General features: G+C 37.9%; 1 protein-coding gene and 1 non-coding gene across 2 annotated transcripts in view; both read right to left on the reverse strand.

Moving 5' to 3' along the window:
- GPR63 (G protein-coupled receptor 63) overlaps nucleotides 1–14,302 on the reverse strand; it is a 73,206-nt gene that overhangs the window by 46,876 nt on the left and 12,028 nt on the right. The window lies entirely within an intron of this gene.
- LOC130033883 (small nucleolar RNA SNORA70) lies at nucleotides 5,838–5,976 on the reverse strand. The gene has a single exon (XR_008793992.1). It is a non-coding gene; the product is annotated as a small nucleolar RNA SNORA70 (small nucleolar RNA).

The raw sequence follows: 14,302 nt of genomic DNA on the forward strand, positions 1-14,302 counted from the left end.
GCAAGCTACCGAGAATATCTCGCCCACACAGCAAGCCTGGCAAGCTACCCATGATATATTCAATGTGCCAAACACAGTAACAAGTCTCAAAATGGAGATGTTACTGGGCCTGCTCGAGCAATCGATGAACAACGGGAGGACAGTGCTATTAGAAGAGCAGAAGAGCCAACAAGTTAGTACAGCATGTAACCTACCTTGCACCAGGTCAACCTGGGTTCAATCCCTAGCACCCCATACAGTCCCCCAGGCCCACCAGGAATAATCTCTGAGCGAAGAACCAGGAGTAAACCCTGAGCACTGCTAGGTGTATCACAAAAAAAAAAAGTTGGTGAGGATATTCAGAAATAGAAATCCTTATATCACTGCTTATTGGAATGCAAATTCGTTTATAAAAACACTTCTGAAAACATTTTGGCAGCTTCCCTGTAAGAGCGGCAGAGGAATCAATACAGGGGTTAGGGGACATGCCTTTCCCAGCTGTGATGCCTGACACATGGTCTCCCGAGCATCACTGAGTATGGCCCTGGAGGCCCCCAGCACCGCAGAGCCTTAGCAAAATATGGAGGACCTTCATGATATCAACAAAGAACTCTCATTTCTAATCTCACAGAGAGATAGGCAGTTATATATACCATAGCCAAAAGTTAAAAGAGGGGGGATAAGATACTAACCTATGGTTCCTAACTCCTAGGTTGCACTGTCATCCCACTGTTCATGGATTTGCTCGAGCAGGCACCAGTAATGTCTCCATTCTGAGACTTGTTACTGTTTTTGGCATATAGTATACGTCACAGGGAGCTTGCCAGGCTCTGCCATGCAGGTGGGATACTCTCAGTAGCTTGCCGGGCACTCCAAGAGGGACAGAGGAATCAAACCCAGGTCAGCCTTATGCAAGGCAAAGACCCTACCCGCTGTGCTATCGCTTCAGCCAAGTTTCTAAGTATGTATAAATGTAATTCATTATTATAGTAAATGTCAATAACAATCAGAAGGGAAAATGTGGAATTACTAAATTTTCATGAATAGGAAGCTAGAAAATAACCCAAGAAAAACAGCAAAGAATTAATGATCTTTATGCTCTTATTATGTCATTCTAAAATAGAATTTCTTAAGAACAGTGTTGACTCATCCTCAGAAATAATGGCAAATCTGTCTTGACCTTGATTCACTGTCATGATCAGAAAAATTCTAGTTTACCTTGGAAGACTGAAAAAGCTAAAGTTAATACTTAAAATGGTTAAGTTTTCAAAAATCTGTGAAGCTAGACTTTCGTTTTAGCGTTCAAAATGGTCACCAAATAAACAAAAGAAATACTGAGTTATACATTAAAATTACCTTCACTTACAAATCCTGCCCTGATTCTCAGTCTTCCACCAGGTTACATTAGGCATATACATTTTTGGGATAAACTTTGCAACTCAAATTCACACCTCTTGAAAGTCATTTCCTCCCTCCCTATCATTTTGTTGTTGTTATTTTGTTTTCTTTTATTTTGGTTTTTGGCCACATCCAGCTAAACTCAGGGCCTTCTCCTGGCCCTGCACTCCAGGATCACTCTGGGAGAGGGCTTAAGGCTGGGGGGGAGGGGCAGAATGTTGGTTGCTGAGCATCAAACCTGGAGTAGACACATGCAAGGCAAGTGCCCTACTTGCTATATTATCTCTCCAGCCCCTGTCCTTGCTTTTTAAATAAAAGTTACCAAGCACCTGCTCTAAACCCTATTCTAGCTAAACCAGACAAAGAATAAAGAAGGAAACAGACGTCTCCTGATCTAATGTAGGTAAAGTTCAGTGGGGAGTCTCACTGTGATGATCAGTTTTAGGCCAATTTCACTGCAACACATGGTGTTCAGTTAAAACATTTTATTTCCATGTGTGTAAGAAAGTTTTTCAATGGGATTAGCATGTGAATTGATGGTCTGAGTAAAGCCATCAGATAGTCCTCCTTAATGTGGGTGAGAATCATCCAATCCCTTGTGGGCATAAACATTATAAAAAAAAAAAGCTGGAGAAAAAGGGAATTTGCATTCTCTCTCAGAGCTGAGACATCAGACTAACCTCGACTGACTTGCATCATTAATCACGTAGTTTTTCTGGCTTTATTTTTTTTTAACCACATCCAGGGATCCTCAGGGCTGATTTCTGGCTCTGCCTGCAGGGATCATTCTTAGCAGGGCCCAAGGACACTACTGGGTGCCGGGAATCAAACCAGGGTCAGCCACATCCAAGGTAAACTGCCCTACCTGTTATATTATCGCCCTAGTCCCAAGCACTCCAGTTCTTAACATTTTCATCAGCTTTCCTATGTCTCAGGCTTAGAGATGGCAGATAGTGGGACTTCTCAATGTCCATAATCACATGAGCCAAATCTTAATAATGGATCATCCATTTCTCCTATTGTTTCTTTAGAAAACACTGTTCTCTAAAATATAAAAATATAAAAGCCACATTAACCACTGGATTATACCACATGATGTGCAGTGTAAAAAACCTAGAATACTCCAAGAGTAGGAAAGAGAGAAAATAATTTTTCATTTTTATGTAACCATAAATTCTTACAAGATTCTCTAAATCTTAGGCTCTTTTAATCATATTTTTTATCCTCTAAGAAAATATCAAAAGATATAAAGCTGAAGACTAGTTCCTCTAGGTTCTGAAATTATAGCTTATTTTGTATTTCAACTTATTTTTAGTTGACAAAGAGAAAGCTACAGACAAAGGAGTACAATAAAATTAAATCCAAAAACTCATTGTAAGAAAACACGAAAATGTTACGAAATATGGTCATGATAGAATGTCTTCTAGAACCAAATCCTTTTAGGGGCCAGAAAGATAGCCAATGGGCAAGGAACTTGCCCTGCCTGTGGCTCACACAGGTTCAATTCCTGGCACCCCACGTGGTTCCCTAAACTAACCAGAAGTTATCAGTGAGTACAGCTGAGTGTGGCCTTAAACACCAAAATAGAAATAGTAGTAGTAATAGTAGTAGTAGCAGTAGTAATACAAATTCTTTTAAGTTCAGCAAAATCATTCCTTTTTTTTTATTGAATCACCGTGAGATACAGTTATAAAGCTTTCATGTTTGAGTATCAGTGATACAATAATCGAACACCCATCCCTCCACCAGTGCACATTTGCCACCACCAATGTCCCTCATATACCCCCCTATCTCAACCCTTCCCCTGCCTCTATGGCAGACAAAGAAAAAATCATTCTTAATACTTCACCAGTTCACTGATTTTCCCCTAAATGTGCCATGTATCATGCAATAACTGATCTCTTTTGACCCAATCATTTCTGTTTCTATTACTGCTAAATTTTAATGTTTGGCCAAGTTTGCAAATATGTAGCAATGGAGAAGTATTGCTTTAAGTGAAAACAGTTACATAATTTCAGCCTAAATTCAAAGCCCTTATGCCACCTCCCAACACTGCTCTCCTTCCCTCCATATAGCTTAGAGAGAAAAAAATTTTAAATGTTTAATATTCATGCTAATATATATAGTTTTTTTGCTTTTTGGGTCACACCCGGCGATGCACAGGGGTTATTCCTGGCTCATGCACTCAGGAATTACTCCTGGCTGTGCTCAGGAGACCATATGGGATGCTGGGAATCGAACCCAGGTCGGCTGCATGCAAGGCAAACACCCTACCCGCTGTGCTATCGCTCCAGCCCCTCATGCTAATATTTTTTAAAATTATTTTAAAATTAAGATATTAACACTACTGAATTCTAAAACACCAAAGAACAATTTTTCATCATGCATGACAGGGTCAGAAGTGAAGAGATTCAAAAGGTAATGTGGTAAGGTTTGCTTATTACTGGGTTCCCTGTTGTTAGTGTCACAATGATAATGACTAAGGAGTGAGGTGTCTGCAAATCCTCTGTTCTTCTGTTCAAACATTAAAGCAGCAATAAAAGAGCTTTGCAAGTTCACAAGGTGCTGATGCAACTGAAAACGATGGGTAAGACCAAGATCCACAGGGAATTCACTGGTCCAGTGTCAGCTGTATATGCAACAATCAGAACTGTGCTTCTTGAATTTCCTGTTCCACATAAAAGGAGGAATGAAGAGCACTGAATAAATTGTATAAACATCACTGCTTATACTTATGTGGAGTTTTTTCAATTTTATTTTACTTCACTCATACCTACTTCTCATGACTTCTTCCAGCAGACATACATAGTCTGTTAAGAATAATATCAGAAAGTGCTATGTATGCATTAATTTGTGTAGGAACTCAACATATATTCAATAAAGGCAAGAACCATTGCAGTAGAATGGCCCACATGTCAAGGTTATCTAACAGCCAGTAGAACAAATGTGTAAAGCCTTTTCCTATGCATATATTTATTGTTCTAAATATTATTCTATATTTATATCAATAATAAATGATAACTTAGAATTCATTACGCTAGAGCTAACAGAATGAGCAGAATATAATATTCTGTGAGGGAAAACAGTAAAAAGATCACTCCATGTTTCAAATTTATATTTTTTAAAAAAACAAAAATGCCTTTTATTCAAGGAACACAAATAGATAAATACTTTACATAATATGATTTTGATATAAGTGTTCCCTATATATCTATCCATAAAAAAAATTACAGAAAGATAATTTCCTGGTATTTTATTTCAACCCCAAATCTAGATGTAAACAAAGTACTTACCAAAATGAGATTCTATTGTGTGAGATTCAGAGATCATTTCTATTCTGGTGCTTTTTTATGTAAGATAAGAAGAATTAACAGAACAAAAAGACAGATTTTAAGACTCAATGCAAAAGAAAAATTATTTCATAAAGAGCAAAGGAAATAGTAAAGCTTTATTTTATGACATGGATAATTATCATTTAACGAATGTAATAATTATCCAAAAGTAATCAAGTTAATTGCATTAGTCTTTTTTCTTTGCATTGGACTTCATTTTTCCACTATATCTAAATTTGTATTGCTAATCCAGTGAGTACAGAGAGATGTAAATGCCAAGGTTCTTACTAAACTGTTTTAACTGTTCTCTGCAACCACAACTACACCCACGTACCTACATCAGGGAAGGTTAAAAGAAAAATATATGAATATGTTATAACAAAAAAGAAAATGAAAATTAAACATGTCTTTGAATGTTTACCAAGGCATAACCATTTGAAATAAACATAAAAATTACTACTTTTCATATGTGAACTATCTAGAGGAACCCTGCAGTTTGCCATTTTAAACTTGCTTTTGAGAGTATAAATAAGGGCAATGAGGACCCTAGGTAGTGTTATAAACTTCCCTGTTGCCATTTAATTTATTCATTTACTGGGAAAGTAGGATTCCCCATTCCCCCCCCCCAGAAGACTTTGGGACCACACCAGGCAGTGCTGGAGGCACTGTGCTATGCCAGATATCAAATCCAAGTCTCCCACACGTAAGCATGTACTGAACCCATTGAGCTATCTCTGTGGCTAGAAAGTAGGATCTGTTAGTGGGCATGATGAATGAGGTCAGCTCAGAGGCTACTGTGAGTCCAGTGCTTACTATTTGTTTGCGAAGGAAGCCACAATTAGGGATATATTTGATACAAGCCAGCTGGTATTATATGCATTTTGGTCTTTATATCCTCCAATTCATCCACATTATGCTGAGAAAAGCCCCACATAACATATTAGAGATGTGAGTCTTCTGGGTGCTACAGGACTTAAATTTGCCCCTTGAGACGGACTCAGTCACATGGTCTTTGTTCTACAGACAGACACATCAGCATTGAATTTCAAAGGTATCCTGCACACGTATCTGGAGCCTAAGAGTGAGGACAGCATAGGACATAAATGGACAGAAAAGTTCACTGGAAAGGGCTGTCTCCAAGGTACTTTAGGGCAAGCCATATAAGCAAGGAACAGGATGCAGACACAAAGATAAGAGACTGCTATCTGCAGCCAACACCCACTAGTCAACTACCACTTTAAAAGCCAAGCCAAGAAATCTGAAGCAACAGAAGACCAAATGCCATTAGCCATGTCTTTCAAGCTCATAGATGAAACCAAAACCAAACAGTTGATGATGCCTACACTAACTTGAAGCAAAGAAAAGCACCGGTCTTAATGCTAAGGGTAGAGAGATGGTGGAAAATAATTTCTCCAACAGATCTGTATCACACAAACTGGCCCTTTAACTTTAAAAAACAGAATAGGACTATCATTTTAAATGTGAGAATTTTCATGAATTAGGTATGTATAAGTAGAAGGTTCAAGTTAGTAGCAGAAGCAAAATTATTTCCCCACTGCAGAAACCCACCTTCACCCCAGGCTTGAAAGAAAATATTTGACTATAGACTAAGTTCTAAAGATAAAAATTCCTAGTCAAAAAGCACAAATATCAAAAGAATTAAAACATTTTGAGCCGGTGCCGAGGCTGAGAACTCCGACATATTTTTTAGAGTGGAGTGGGCAGCCTCCCGCAAGCCTTGAGGAAGCCCTGGCAGCCGCAGCAGTCACCAAGGCAACTCTGGCCCAGGCCACAGATCCTGAAGTGTCTGTCTGAACTGCATGGCCGCATCTGCTGTGTGACTCTTTCTAAGGCAGCAAACTACTCAATACAATTTTTTTTTTCTATCTCGGATTTTTATTTTATTTTTTTTATTAGTGAAACACTATGAGGTACAGTTGTAGACTTACAAATTTTTGTGCTTGGGTTTCAGTTATACAATGATTGAGTACCCATCCCTCCACCAGTGCCCATTCTTCACCATCACCAATCCCAATCAATAAATTCTTAAACAAGGACTTAACAACCCTGCAATCAGATACAACAATGTTCACAAAAATGGATTTTCTAAATCTAGTGATTTTAATATTGCAATTTTGTTATCTAATCAATTTTAATTCTAGAACTGCATCAACAGTTGTGGCTTTCTCCTACATTAAAAGAAATGTTTTAAAAATTCAAATCCTCCAACTACAGAATATAAGATCCCTGAGCACCACAGAATCCAAGCAGCACAGCATTTCGGGGCCCCAACATTGAACTGTTCAGTTCCTTTGAACCGAAGTCACAATAGTGACTCCTACATCCTGATCATTATCAAATTAAAATAAGGAACTTTTCTCAATTTCAGTTAAAAAAAGATGAATGATAAAAGAGATAAAACAAAGAGAGTAAAGACAGGAGGTCCAACAAACATGCAGCTAGGTAATTATAAAATTAATGCAGAAGAGAAAAATTATTTCTAGGGAAAAAAAAGAAAATATAAATTTTCAGAAATTCTTAAAGATGCTAACCTGCAAATGCATCCTGTCTAATGCAATGCAGGAGTTTTAAAAAGTTTACGTTCAGTAACACTAAACTGAATATTCAGAAACTACTATTCAGAGTGGGAAGAAGGGAAAGAGAGATGGCAAAGAGTCAAGGTAAAGGAGAGAGAGAAGGTAGAGGAAGGGGTGTGAAGAAGGGAGAGAATATCAAGAATATAAACATTTTTAGGAGGTTGAAAATAACTAAATATCTTTAAAAGAGCTTAAAAGGATCAGTGGGAAAGTTTAGTTGCTACCACAAAAGAAATTAGCTTGATGACTTAATTCTCAATGAAAACATTAATATTTAGAAGGCAATGAAATATTTTTATGTGCTTTAAGAAAATAAAATGTCAAAACATAATTAAATATTCATATAATTTTTCTTTTAAGAAAAAAAGTACTCTCATACACAAACCAAACCCAAAAACCAATCTCTTTCTCTCTCTCTCTCTTTCTCTCTCTCTCTCTCTTTCTCCCTCTGTCTCATTCTTCAATGAAGGAAAAGTAAAGAGCCCCCGGTTATGTCTAACACACAAAACTGAATAATTAGTTAAATAATACATTGAAAAATATATGGTGACAAGGATGCTCTAAAAGTTGTATCAAACTCATAAGAGGAATAAAATGAGAGATACAGTACTCAGTGACAAAAGTTGGAAGTGGGTATCACAAGAGGTAAAAAAAATAAATTTCAAAAGTATAGCCTTAAATTTCTAATGAGGTAAATATGCATAAGAACCCATGAAAAAAACCTGCCTATTTAAATAGACTTGACAGACATTTGCTAAGTCCCAAAGCAGCACAACTTATACTTTTTTTCCCAAGTAGACACAACTATTTCAAGGATAGTCTCCAAAAACCAGAATATCATATTAAATATCTAAAATACTTAACATTAATAATCTTATGAAGGAAATCACATCATGTATTAAAGTTGGGTGGTAAACATATTACCAAGGTTAAAGCACTTGCCTAGCATGTAGCCGCCCCACGTTCTGTGCCCAGTAATGTATATGGTCCCCTGAGCACCACCAGGAATAACCTCTGCTCTCAGAGCACTGCCAAAATCACTGTCACTGTCCTCCCGTTGTTCATCGGTTTGCTCGAGTGGGCCCAGTTACATTATGAGACATGTTATTAGTGTGTTTGGCATATCAGATACATCATCGATAGCTTGCCAGGCTTTGCTGTGCAGGTGAGATACTTTCAGTAGCTTGCCAGGCTCTCCGAGAGGGGCAGAGAAATCGAACTCAGGTCGTCAAGGGCGGCCACGGGCAAGGCAAACAACCTACTCAAAAGAAAAACTAAAAAAAGCAATACAAAAGGTCACTGATACTAATATCCTATTTTTCAAAATAAATAAATAAATGAGTCTTAAAATAAACTTATATGAAAAGAAAGAACATCCCAATAAACAGGATCAGAAAAAGAGGAGAAATTACAACAGATCACAGAAATACAAGATTATAAGAGTCTGTTATAAACAACTAAACTAACAAGTTTGGAAGAGATGATTTTTTTTTATAAACGCCACTTGTCAAGAGTGAAATAAAAAGAAATAGAGAACCGATTTAGATTAACCAAACCCAAGACCAAAATTTAAATTTTATAATCAACACATCATTACACATATACACATACACACACAGACAAAAGTGTCACATCACATTTCTTTACCAATAAATTTTATTAAGCCTTTAAGATATAACTTAAGAATGTTTTCAGACTCTTCAAAGAAAAGAATCAAAGTATGTTTCCAAATATATTTTATAAGATAATATTATTACCCTACTACAAAAGCAGACTAGTATATCATGAAAAAGATAAACAATATACCTGATGAACTAGATGTAAAACTACTCAACAGAATAGCAGCAAATAATAATAAATAAAATCAACAATGCATCAAATATGTCATGACCAAGTGAATTTTATTCCAGACATGAAAAGATGATTTATACAAATCAATATAAGGCATTTTACAATAAAAGCAAAGGGAAAAATCATGACAATATCCATCAATAAAGAAAAAATATTTGACAAGATCTGGCACCCACTTATGATTTTTAAAAAACTCAATGAGGATAGATGAGACATATCTCAAAAAATAAAGGTCACATACTATAAATCCACAGCTAATGTCAAAAAACTAAAAGCTTGTTCTTAAAAGTCAGGAGCAAGAACAGGACTGGAGAGATATTAACAGCAGGTAATGTGTTTGTCATACATATGGTTGACCTGGGCTTCATCCTGGTACCTCATATGATCCCCTGAGCCCTGCCAAGAGTGATCTCTGAGAGCATAGCAAGGAATAATCCCTGAGTCAGGTGTAACCAGAAAAAGAGTAATTTTTTTAAATGTCAGGAGCAATATAAGACTGTTTACTATAATATTTTTAGCAAACTTTGCATTAGAGGTCTTAACTAACACAATTGGGCTGGAGCGATAGCACAGCGGGTAGAGCATCTCCCCTGCACGCAGCTGACCAGGGTTCGATTTCTCTACCCCTCTCGGAGAGCCCAGCAAGCTACTGAGAGTATCTCGCCCGCATGGCAAAGCCTGGCAAGCTACCCGTGTCGTATTCAATATGCCAAAGACAGTAACAAGAAGTCTCACAATTTGTTGTGAGACGTTACTGGTGCACACTCAAGCAAACCGATGAACAACAGGAGGACAGTGACAGTGACAGTGAACTAAAGCAATTACAATATCTAGTTTATAGAACTACAGAACTGGGATTACTTAGAGCAGGGCGTTGGGGGATGACCCTGAGACAATGGTGGAAGGGAGTGGATACAATCCGATGGAAAAAAGAAACATACTTGTAACGTTACCTGACTTCAAACTATACTAAAAAGTAACCGCATTTAATAAAGTATAGTATACAAACAAACACTGTCCCCGCCATTGTTCATTGATTTGTTTGAGCGGGCCCAGTAACAGTTGTAGGTAAATGTGTAGGTTTACTTCTAGAATTTGAGACTTGTTGCTGTATTTGGCATATTGAATACATCACCGGTAGCTTGCCAGGCTTAGCCGAAGCGGGCGAGATACTCTCAGTACCTTGCCGGGCTCTCCGAGAGGGGTGGAGGAATAGAATCTGGCTCGACCAGGCTGGCTGCGCTGGCTGGCTGCGCACAAGGCAAATGCCCTACCACTGTGCTATCGCTCCAGCCCATAGTATATATTGCTCCAGCATAGTATAGGAATAAAAAAACAGACTCATAGACCAATGGAATATCAATAAGATACTAAAATTAGCTCCACACATTTATTTAATAATGCATAATTACTGACCAAGGATAAGAATGCCATATAATAGAGAAAGGAGTCTCTTCAAGAAGTGCTTTTAAGGAAATTGGAAAGTCACGTGCAAAAGAAAGAGATATACTGTTTAACCTAATAATTGAAAATAAACAAAATAAATATAAGACCCAAATCAGCAATACACATAAAAAAAACAATAAAAGTAAAGGTTTCATAATATTAGCATTTGAGATGTCTGGGGACTCAACTAATCAGCAAGCAAAATAGAAGAAAACTAAACACTTGGGCCTACATTAAGTGTAAAAGTTAGGTATAGCAAAACAAAATATAGTGAAAAAGTGACCTACTAAATTGGAAACAATAATTACACATCATACACCTAAGAGATTAATAAGCACATACATTAAAATTGTTACAAAAATGCTTCGTTAAAAGATCACAAAAGAAAAACAACAACGACAACCAAAAAAAAAAAAAGATCACAAAAGACTTCAACATGTACTTCACTATAAAGGCTAGGCCTGGTCAACAAATGAAAACATGTTCACCCCTGATCAACAGGGAAAGGCAAATTGAATATAATGAGAACCGCCTGTACAAATATAAACAGTACAACCACTTGGAAAACACTATGGAACATCTTTAAGAAGTTAAAGATGGAGCTCCCATCAGATCCAGAGAATTCATTGTGGTATCTATTTGAAGATACAAAAACATCAACACAAAAAAGAGTTGTAACTACCTCCAATGCTTACTGCAGAATGATTTACATCTAAATTGTAAATATGGAGATGAATACCGCCCAGTAGATAATTGGGTAAAGAGAAGGTATATCTCTTCAATGTATGATGTTAGAGCCTCTGTTGTAAAATATTAAATACCAATAAATGTGTAGGTTTACTTCTAGAATTTCAGTTCTATCCCATTAATCTGTGTATCTTTTGCTATTTCAATACTATACAGTTTAAATTATTCTTCTTTGTTGTGTAGTTTAAAGACAGATAACATAAATACCTCACCTCTATTTTTCTGTTATATATCTATATACTGGAATACTTCTCAATCGAAAAAAAATGAAATTTTGCCATTCACAGTAAAACAAAATGAGCTCAATAGGACAGAGGGGGGGAAAGGCAAGTACTGGATGATTTCACCTTTCTGTTCAACTTAAGTATATAAAACTAACAGATCAAGTAGCACTGTAACACTGTCCTCCCATTTTTCGTCCATTTGCTCGAGCATGCACTAGTAACGTCTCACAACAAATTGTGAGACTTGCTGTTACTGTTTTTGGCATATTGAATACATCATGGGTAGCTTGCCAGGCTTTGCCTTGCGGGCGAGATACTCTCGGTGGCTTGCTGGGATCTCCCAGAGGAGTGGAGGAATCGAACCCGGGTTGGCCGCATGCAAGGAAAACGTCTTACCTGCTGTGCTATTGATCCAGCCCAACAGATCAAGTAAAATAATAAAAAGTCAAACCAGTGGACACTGATAATAGAACTCAGGTTACCTAAGAGATGGGAGCGGAGGGAGGGAGAAAACATGACGATAAGAATATTTTTAGGGGCTTGACGGACAGCACAGTGGGTAGGGAGTTGGCCTTGCACGCGGCTGACCCAGGTTCAATTCCCAGCATCCCATATGGACGCCCAGAGCACCGCGAGGAGTAATCCTGAGTGCATGAGCCAGGAGTAACTTCTGTGCATCGCCGGGTGTGACTCCCCCGCCAAAAAAAAGAAAAAAATTTTTAAATATAATGTTGGAGAATGCACCCATGTAAAAAAAATTTTACCTGTTCAATTGATCCTTGCCTGTTACATTTTATGCCCAAGTATAAAAATATGATTCCTTTGTTCCTGTTCATCCCCAATGTTGTGCCTGGTCGTCTTCTCCTCCCAGGTTGTAACTCCCACACACACCAGGTACTTGTAGGGGGCGTGGGCTCTGCAGAAGTAGGTGTGTCCTCTGCAGAAGTGGGCGTGGCCTAATTTTGGGCCGGCCAACCCTAATGCAGCCACAGGTAAATTACTCATACCCAACAATCTTCTGTAACATCTCAGTCTGCATACCACCACACCAACATGAAGAAACAACACAAATCCCCACCACAAGGAGAGGACAATGAAAAGAGCCCAGAAGCCTCGTTAGGTGTTACTCACTTAAGGGAGCTCTCTGAGAAATACTTCAGATATGAAGTAATGAAGATGTTCAATGAACTTAATGAAACAGTGAGACAGATATCCAGTAAATTAAAGTATATGAAAAAAACAATCGAGAAAATACAGGAAGAAATTAGAGCAGAAATTAGAAAGCTATTAACAGAAATATCAGGAATAAAATATTCGGTAGATGAAATATAAAACTCAGTGTATGCCCTCAACAGTAGAATGGCCACAGCTGAAGACAGAATCAGTGAGCTGGAAGATGAGCTGCACAAAGCCTACAGGCAACAACACACAACGGCAAGAGAACTTAAAATAGCTCTAGAGCAAATCAGGTTCTTGGGGATGATTCCAAAAGGAATATTAGAATCATTGGAGTACCAGAAGCTCAGGGAAACAGTCGCAATGAAAAAGTCACGGTTAAACAAATTGCTGAAAAGTCCCCAGAACTGGATAATGCAGGCATCCAGATTCAAGGAGCCCAAAGGGTGCCAGCTAAAAGAGACCCTAACAAAAACACTCCAAGACATATCATAGTTAGAATGATGGATGCAACAGATAGAGACACAATACAGCAAGCAGCAAGGTCAAAGAAGGAAATCACATACAAAGAAGCACCCATTAGATTCACAGCAGACCTATCAGAGGAAAACCTTCAAGCCCGAAGGCAATGGTGGGATATAGTGAAAAAACTCACTGAAATGAATGCTTCACCAAGAATACTCTAGCCAGCTAAACTCTCACTCAAACTCAAAGCAACGGTACACTATTTTCTAGATAAACAACAGCTCAGAAACTTTGTAGACTCAAAACCAAACCTAAAAGAAGGGCTAAAGGGGCTACTATAAGACAAGACAAACCCCTACAAACACAACAAACCCTTACCGAAAGATGACAGAAAACCCATAACGATAATCTGTCTCAACGTCAACAGTCTTAATTCACCAATTAAGAGACACACCGTGGCAAAATGGATTCAGAGACAGAACCCAACATTCTGCTGCCTACAAGAAACACATCTGAACAATCAGAACAAACACAGACTCAAAGTAAAAGGATGGAAAACAACCCTGCAAAAAAAACAACCCCCTCAAAAAAAAAGCTGAAGTGGCCTTACTAGTATTGGACAACACAGATTTCAGGTTGAAAAACCTTAGAAGGGACAGTGAAGGCCATTTTTTATTAATCAAGGGATATGTACAGCGGGAAGAAATCACACTCCTAAAAGTGTACGCACCCAATGAGGGACCAGCCAAATACCTATAACAGGTGCTAGCAGACCTTAAGAAGGACATTACTACCAACACAATAGTAATTGGAGACTTCAACACTGCCTTATCACCCCTAGATAGATCAAGAAGATTGAAACTCAGCAAGGAAATAATGGCTGTGAAGGAAGAAATAGAAGACAGAGGGCTAATAGATCTATACAGGACTTTATACATTCCCCCCCCCAAAAGAATATATATTCTTTTCCAGTGCACATGGAACATATTTTACAGAATAGACCATGCGCTGGACCACAAAGCATACCTCCACAGAATCTGGAACATAGACATTGTATCAACTATCCTCTCAGACCACGATATGCTGA

The sequence above is a fragment of the Sorex fumeus genome, unplaced genomic scaffold (genome assembly GCF_029834395.1).
Source record: "Sorex fumeus unplaced genomic scaffold, SorFum_2.1 ptg000054l, whole genome shotgun sequence".
Taxonomy (NCBI): Eukaryota; Metazoa; Chordata; class Mammalia; order Eulipotyphla; family Soricidae; genus Sorex; species Sorex fumeus.